The following is an 8,504-nucleotide window of genomic DNA, read 5'->3' as shown; positions in this document are numbered from 1 at the left end:
TGTAATATAATACAATTACAAGCATAAATATAATTATGAGTGTGTATGTGCTGAGGGAATATAGGAGAGGAGATTAATTAGAGACAGGTGGTTCTAGGACTTCTCCAAGGGCTTCTGATTGATTCAAGGGGAGATCCTGGTCCTCTTTAGACCTCTCTTTGCTCTCAAGGGACTCTCCTCCACTGAGGGCTTATGATGGAGAAGCTAGGGTCTTGGCATCTGTCCCCAAGTCAGAAGGATCTTTTGGCTCCAGCTCTTAAAAGTCTCACTTTATTCCTTTAAAATAACTAACATCACTAGAAAATACTGTATTATCCATTAAAGAACTTACCTTGAGACCTCTGATGGTGGACGTTTTCCCAATTTTGAAAAATAGCTTTTCAAGATGAAGTCACATGCAGATGACTGGGGTCAAACCCCCAAACTCTGTTAAGGTAAGGCATGCTTAATGATGGACTCCGTAAGTTATAAACATTATTGGGTCCTGATTTAGCCCTCATTGGGGCACCATGGTCACCCTCACCTGAAAGGTCATGCATGAGATCTTATATCCGTTAGAGCAGTATGTAACTACTCCTCATCTCCTTGTCCTCCCACACACCTACACATTTCACAGTCCTCTATAGTTGATAAGAGACTTTCCTAACACCAATCAATGGGTGAACCACTGGATGTAAGATTTGTTTTACAGTAAGTTATTTGAATAGATACAAACATTTTGACCATCACTGATGCTACAGATACTTTAACAACTAACTCTGAAATAATGATAGCACAAGGTTTTTTGCTGGCTACTCTTACCACTCTTTGCCTCAGGGAATAACAATTAGATGTTCCTGCATGACTGTCCTTGGTCTTGGGGTTATTTTAATGTATCAGTACAACAATGAATAAGAAGCTGAAACAAAACTAGTCAAAGCCCAAGAAAGGAGAATTTTGTGGAGCTTTAATTCCAGAAGTACTATAATCAAATATATCATGCTGACCATCAGCTGTCAGGAACATTGAGTCCCAACTTGGCTTGGTGATGACTCACTCTGCAATCCCAGGTGAGTCCCTTAAACCCTCTGCTCCTCAGTTTCCCCACTTGTTTTCTCTCCCTTTAACATGTATGGGAAGATCTTGCCAAAGAAGACTTTTTAAAATGATCCATTTTCAAGCATCTGAGTGGGAAATCATTTCATAGGCTCAAAAAAATAAACTTTTTAGGAAAGCAAACTTCAAGTCTGGGTTGACCGCACAGCAGTACCAAATTGCAGTCTGTTGCCATACAGGGTTAGGAATCAGCACTTAAACAGAAGGAAGTTCCAAGAATCTGCATTGTGAAAGTGCCAGCAAGCAAAAGGTAGTTTGTCATGTTTCTAAACCCCTGGTAAGATGGGAGCAGGCTGAAGCAGGCAGCTAGGAAAACTGTAGGCAAGATGTAACAGAGCCCGGAGGTTAAAAAGAGGAGGTAAGGGTGAAGTGGGATCTCTGGCTCAACAAAGTGGTTAACTGTCATCACATGATTCACCTATGTTTATTTCTTAAATCTTCACCCCGTATTGAGGTGGATAAGGGGCCTCTTTTTTAGCTACAAAGGACTATTAACAGCAAGTAAGGGGAAAGAAAGAAAAAGAAAAAAATGAATGAAAGAGAAGGATTGTGAGTATTTGCATTATCAAAAGTGATCAACAATCGATTCTTTCAAGGCTGCCAGAACCACATTTCACCATTATTTTCCAGCTCCAGCTACAAGCACAAACTCCCTATCCAAGGAGGCTCAGAGCAGCTATCCAGACGACAGAGAAGGAAGCTGCTGCCTGCAGCCGGCACAGCTTCCGGACGCAGACAGCCAACAGGGCGTCTCACCCTGAAGGTGTCTGTGTGATTACACAAAACCTTCACTTGGTCATTTTTTAGGTGTTTTAATAATGCTGATGCAAAATAAGAGTAAAATTACAGGTGCCAGTTCCCAGCGTAGAATGCTGATAAACAACTTACCATTTTGCAGTGGCTGGTCACATCTGGAGCCTTTTGGGATGCAAAAGTACTGGAAGGATTATTGCAAAACTTAAAGACACTTTTGCTGCCATTACTTTGTTTTTAACCTAAATTAGTGAGGGGTTTGGGGGTGGGGGTTGGAGGGGGAGTGCTCTTTTAGAGAGTCATGATGCTCTTATATCGTAAACTTATTTAGACACTAATCAGATAGCAAATGGAAAAGGGAGTTAGGTTTAGAGTAGTTGCTTGAAAACTTTTCTAAATTGACTTTAAATAGTCAGAGACTGGTAAAAAAAACTATGGACTAGTGGATTATGATTTATTAGTTTTGGTGTGCTATCAAATTTCCCAATTTAAATAACCTGTTTAAACTGGATTTGTCATTGTTGATAACCTCTCCTTTGGATGTTGAATTAGCATATAATGAACACAGCGTAAGAATAATAATATAAATAGAAGTGCTTTGTTCTTATTCTTTATGAAAGTATGGTTTTCTACAACTCTGAAAGAATATTAGCATAAGAATATAATTAGAATATTAGGATATAGCTGATATTGTAACTCACATTTAATAAAGCTTTTCTTTTATAATATAAATATTTTTCTATATTTTCTATCCACTTTCAGGCTGTTTGGGCCTGGCACCAAGGCTAGACATAGATGGATGGAGAGAGGCTAGAGACAGTACCTTTAGAAAAGTATATGTGATTCTTGAATGTTTTCTTGTCAGGTTACTTAAGGAGTAATTATTCACATATGAAACTATAGCGCAAGGTCCTCTTGCTCTCTTTTTGTGCCCCTTCTTTGAAAACATGCCATTTAAACCTTGGACTGTCAACTGATCATAGTCACTGAAGTCTGGTTTCTAGGATATTATTTGCTGTATCTATTACATGCAGAATCGGACACTTTTATGAATGCATATGGTTTTCTACTATGTTACATGGACTGACAGGGCTGGAGTGATCTGAAATGATTTGGTTAGACTCATCACCATCCCCTAGAAATTATTTCCTATGATATCATGTACTACATTTCTCACAGGGCTTCCTTGTCAAGAATATTCCTCTCCTAAGCTAAATAATGACCTATGGGCTTAATAGATTTTATTACTGAATATTGAAGCAGTGTGCCCAGTAGGTGAAGCTATCTAGCTTTCTTCATGCAAATGAGTGGATATGCTTAACAAGTCAATCTTGGGTTTATGCGATGAACTAAACCACTCTGTTGGCTGGGTCCTGCTAGTACACGTAGACACACGCACACACTGTCTTGGACATGTATTAGCATCACATGTTACTACACGGAAAAGCTAATTTGTTGACCAAAATATGCATATCTGAATTAAAATCCCTTCTGCTTGAAGTCTGATTTTAAGCCCTACGTGTTTTTTCTTTTTAAAAATAATGTAAGAAACTTTCTAGCTGACTGGACCAAGAAATCAAAAAGAGCTTATTTTCCTTCTAGTTTCCACACTCTGATTATTAATCTGGAGTTACATTATGTGGTTTGTTATTAAAAAAAATAGGACTTACATGATAAGTGAGGGGAAGGAGGAGATGAACATTTGTTGAGTAACTGATACTCTTCCCATAAATTACCTCATTTATTCCTTACAACAGACTGAAAGAGAAATATTGTTATTCTTAATGTATAGATGAGGAAACTGAGGCTAAGAGAAGTTAAATAACTTAACCAAATTTATAGATCTCAGATTTAGAGGAGCCAGAACTTCCATCTGAGACTACCTTTAAAATTTATGCTATTTTTATTATCCTGTGGTGCTGTCTGTGAATTCTGAAGTTTCATTTAGGGAGGACTAAAAGGGAGAGAATTCATTTGGAGGATTACACCTCATATTGTTGAATTACATTTTCAAATCTAGTTAGTAAATTTATGTGCTGCAAATTGAACCTGTTCTTGAATCTTCCATGTTGCAGTCTGCATTTTATAGCTGGAGAAACATATCTGGAAAGAGTTTCATCTTGGTAGCTACAAAGGACAGTTGGAAACTTTTGCTTTTAGTACAGTAAAATCTTCGAATTTTTGGTGTTCTTGGTAATGACCTTTCAATTGCAGTATTAATGTCTTAGCTAAAGTTCTACTTGATGCCAGGCAGAGAAAGCCACTCAAGGGGAATCTTTTGTGACGTTAAAATGGGCCATCTTCTGGTCATCCTAGGGGGAAAAAAATCAATGTTCAGCCCATATGCTGGATTAAGAATGAGATCAGGTACTTCCTTTGTCACCCCTGTGAGCATGCAATTTTCTGTTTTTGCTTCTTTCTGTGTATCTACTTCATTCTCCAGCATTCTCTGCCTATGCATCGGCATGCTCATGGCTGAAAACGGTCACCATAGATCCCAGTTTCTAATGATCCCAGATTGCCATCTAAGGACACTCTTGAGTCTCTTTAATTTTGAGAGGTCTGATTCCTCACCACCATTTGTGTCCTTGATCAGGTGTCCACCAGAGTCACCGGGAAGGGAGGCACAAATGTGATTGCTATGTCTACCTCCTTAGGAAGGGTTAGCATATGGGCAACTGGGCAGTTTCTAGAGAAAATGGCTCTGAGTGAAGCAAGTATTACTAACACATCTCCAATCATAAATGAAAAGTATGTGAATATGACTTTATAGTTTGGGGAATGTTTTCATATAGTCTCCTTTGATCTGGAACTATCTATCTCCACCTTACACTTAAGGAATCTGTGGCCAACTGACTGAATGATTTGGTGACGGTCATCTGACAAAGGAAACGGAGGACCCAAGACTAGACACCAAAGCCCCTTGGCCTTTCTACCATATATAGGCTGTCTCTTTGTCCGTGGAAATGGACACAAGTTTTGGAAGAAGGTTGCTGTGGTGGTAATTTTATATCCACAGTTTAATTCACAATTAGCACTCATGGATGAATTTGCTAATTTGAAACCACAGCCGTTTTTTGCTTCCTCTCATAATACCACATTTTGATGATGTACCTAACGGTCAGTACTGTACTCCCCTGGAAGCTTGTGAATACATTTTCTTATATTCATATGGTACAAACTTGTAGGAATTACAGATACCATGAAAAGAATAAGTTGAATAGATTATTTTGGGTTATTCAATAACTGTAGTTCAATGTTATACAAGTAATAGAATATGCCTTTGAAATGTCATGTGATGCTTTTGTGGAGTTGGAATTTTGGCTAAGGGTTTTGTGAAGCTGGAATTTTGGCTAAGGGAGGCACAGGTTCCCTAAAGGTGGGGATGTCCTTAAAATGCATGGAAAAAATGAGCCCTTAGCCAGATCTACACCCAGGCACATTTGTGCCAGTTTTTTTCAATGACTCCTGAGCCTCAAACCAAAAATCAAGGGAAAAAATTGAAATAAAAATGCTTGGAGTTATCCTGTTTGCCCACAGATAATTTCCCTGTGCTAAATACAATTATTTTTCTCCAAAAATCTAGAGGCGTGATAACATTTTCAAGATGAAAGGATTTCAAGATTCCTATCCTCAAAAAGAGACTAGTACTGTGGACAAATTGAAATGCATCAAAATATTAAATATTTCTTTATTTCATCCCTAATGAACATATCTTCTGGCAATGGCCACCATGGCAAGAAATGAATGGCAACTTTTCATGCAAGAGCATTACAATTAAATTCCTGTAGGGCTTTCAATATCTGGAAAAGTCTCTAGAAATGGGCCTTAAATAGTTACCCAGTTCACGTTCAGATATCAAAAAATTCAGCAAAATAGAAACTGTTTAAATATTAAACATCAAATTTTCCTTCTTTCAAAGGACTAATAACTTAGCAATAAAAATTGTCTTTTGAATCTTGCCATCACAAGGTCTCAGTCAGGCAGTGGATTTTAAATAAAAATTTTCAAGCAGGTCCTATTTAAGCAAAATTCACAGCTGAGCAAAGAGAAACGAATTAGTTGCCTGCCCCAAACTCACCTTGAACAGACAACAGGCCACCTCCTTTGCAGTCCAAGCTCCTCCTCTGTGGAGCTGCCTGCAAAGCGAAAGCACCCAGGATCGATGCTGTCAGGGAAATGCATCTGCTCAGAGGCAAGGCACTAATCAAGTTCTCCTGCAGCTGCTGACCTATCCCGCAACACTGTAAGAAGAAAGATGCAGCCATGAAAGAGGAGCTGAAGGTGGAAAAGGAATCAGAGGGAAGGGAAACAATAAAGGAGGAATCCCTGAGCTTGAGAATAATGGGATACCCCAACAATAAAAATTCCTTTGTCCACAGCGATGAGGGAATATTTCGTTAAGATGTTCTCAAAGAGACTCACCCATGTAGAATGAGAAGCTGAGGGTAAAATGACTTGCTAGGGCTGTTTCTGGGGAGGACCTGGAGCCCGAGTGTCAGTTCCCAGATGGCAGCCCTGTTCTGGACCAAAGAAGGAAGGTAGAGCCCAGTCAAAAGTAACAGAAGGTGTCATAACCTGGGAGGGGGAGAACTTGGCAACGCAACATCTTTTTCCTGTACTTGTGTTCCCCTGAAAAATATTGATTCTACTTTGTTCTCAAGAGAATACTCATAGAGAAGGAACCATGATGTCATAGAATCTTGAAGCTAAAAATAACCTAAGGCTTTCTAATCAAATCAGAGACAAGGCATGGGAGATTCAGGAAGATCCTAGAGCTTCCCCAAGGTCACATACAAATTAGGGGCAGAAAGCTAGAGAGAACCAGTCAATTTCTCTTAGATCTCAGGATAGTGGTTTTGGAGTTCCAGTAAATTTTCCACACTTCTGAAGCCCTTTTAGCAAGAGGGACACTTCACTTCAATAAGTAGGCTAAAATGAAACACTATGGGGGCGGTGTGTGTGTGTGTTAGTCGCTCAGTTGTGTCTGACTCTTTGTGACCCCATGGACTGTAGCCTGCCAGGGTCCTCTGTCCATGGGATTCTCCAGGCGAGAATACTGGCTTGGGTTGCCATTCCCTCCTCCGGGGGGTCTTCCAGACCCAGGAATTGAACCCAGGTCTCCTGCATTGCAGGAAGGTTCTTTATCTGAGCCACCAGGGAAACCCACCAAAACTGGTTTTCATAACTAATAACTTCCACGGGAAATATGACATCTATCAACCTATGAGATACATTGTGGCTCTGCAAATAATGAGGCAAATGTGTTCCAGTGGGAATCTGGGGTAATTTTCCAGCTATTGTCACCAACTGGGTTAGGTGTTACATAGCATGGATTGACATTTGAACTAGTAGATGTCTGCAACAAAAACAAGGAATTTAGAGAATCTAAGTAGCATTGTAGACTATGTCATTTCTTCCAAAGCACTCACTTTATTCCCCTTGATTAATGCATACAAAAATTATAGGCATTGTAAAGAATCAAGAAAGGAGTGATTTGTCTTGAGTAGTTTGCATTTTGAAAACCTCTCCTCTCAAAGGTTTTTAGGCAAGTGTCTCATGTTTTCATCTCCTAAAGAATGAGTGAATCACAGGAAAAGCAATCACCCCTTTTTTCTTTTAACACAAGTCGAAGGTTTCATTTAATTTGTTACTTAAAAAAATAATCTTAGTAAAAAACTAAGATGTTACAGTGGATTCAAAGAAAATTCACAAAACCACACACACGTGTGTGTGTGTGTATGTGTATGCTCAGTCACTCAGTAGTGTCTGCCTCTGTGACCCCATGGTCTGTAGCCTGCCAGGCTCCTCTGTCCATGGGATTTCCCAGGCAAGAACAATGGAGTGGGTTGCTGTTTCCTCCTCCAAGGGATCTTCCGGACCCAGGGATGGAGCCCACGTCTCCTGCATTGGCAGGCCAGTTTTTTACTACTGCACTACCTGAGAAGCCCACCACACGTAATGTGGTCAAATAATGCATGTGGAAATACATTTTAAAACAAATGCAAAAACAGGAAAAATGGGCTAATAGCCACAGGTAAGTATTGTAACTGATCACACTGCCAGATACACTTTGGGCTTTTATCATCAAGAATTACATTTTTATTAATTTTCTACAAGTCATACTTTGAAAGTGAAAGTCGCTCTGTCATGTCTGACTCTCTGTGACCCCATGGACTATACAGTCCATGGAATTCTCCAGGCCAGAATACTGGAGTGGGTAGTTTTTCCCTTCTCCAGGGGATCTTGCCAACCCAGGGATCAAACCCAGTTCTCCCGAATAGCGGGCAGATTCTTTACCAGCTGAGCCACAAGGGAAGCCCAAGAATACTGGGGTGGGTAGCCTAGTCCTTCTCCAGGAGATCTTCCCACTCCAGGAATAAAACCAGGGTCTCCTGCATTGCAGGTGGATTCTTTACCAACTGAGCTATGAGGGAAGCCCAAGTCATAGTTTACAGTAGCTCAAAGACAACAAAAAGTGAGAGATTCCAGAGAATCAGATAACTGAGAAGGATATGTCAGATGCATATGACTTGTTTTCAATTAAAGACACCCAGTAATCATTTGGTCCATTAAAATTCTTTCATCATTTTACCTACAATTCACATTTTATAGATTAAGAAATTTAGAGTGGTAATAGCCTAACCTGGATCCCT

General features: G+C 39.7%; 1 long non-coding RNA gene across 2 annotated transcripts; it reads right to left on the bottom strand.

The window, feature by feature from the left end:
* Window positions 1–3,732: 3,732 nt before the first annotated feature.
* LOC112447561 (uncharacterized) lies at window positions 3,733–6,529 on the bottom strand. Of its 2 annotated transcripts, none has more exons than XR_003035763.2 (3): window positions 6,427–6,529; window positions 5,930–6,092; window positions 3,733–4,160 (listed from the first exon to the last, which is right to left on the bottom strand). It is a non-coding gene; the product is annotated as an uncharacterized lncRNA (long non-coding RNA). The 2 variants fall into 2 exon arrangements; XR_003035762.2 differs by having other exon boundaries at window positions 6,274–6,515.
* Window positions 6,530–8,504: the final 1,975 nt, after the last annotated feature.

This window comes from Bos taurus, chromosome 7 (genome assembly GCF_002263795.3).
Source record: "Bos taurus isolate L1 Dominette 01449 registration number 42190680 breed Hereford chromosome 7, ARS-UCD2.0, whole genome shotgun sequence".
Taxonomy (NCBI): Eukaryota; Metazoa; Chordata; class Mammalia; order Artiodactyla; family Bovidae; genus Bos; species Bos taurus.
The sequence above is the reverse complement of the archived record's forward strand: the minus strand, read 5'-3'. Positions and strand labels throughout refer to the sequence as shown.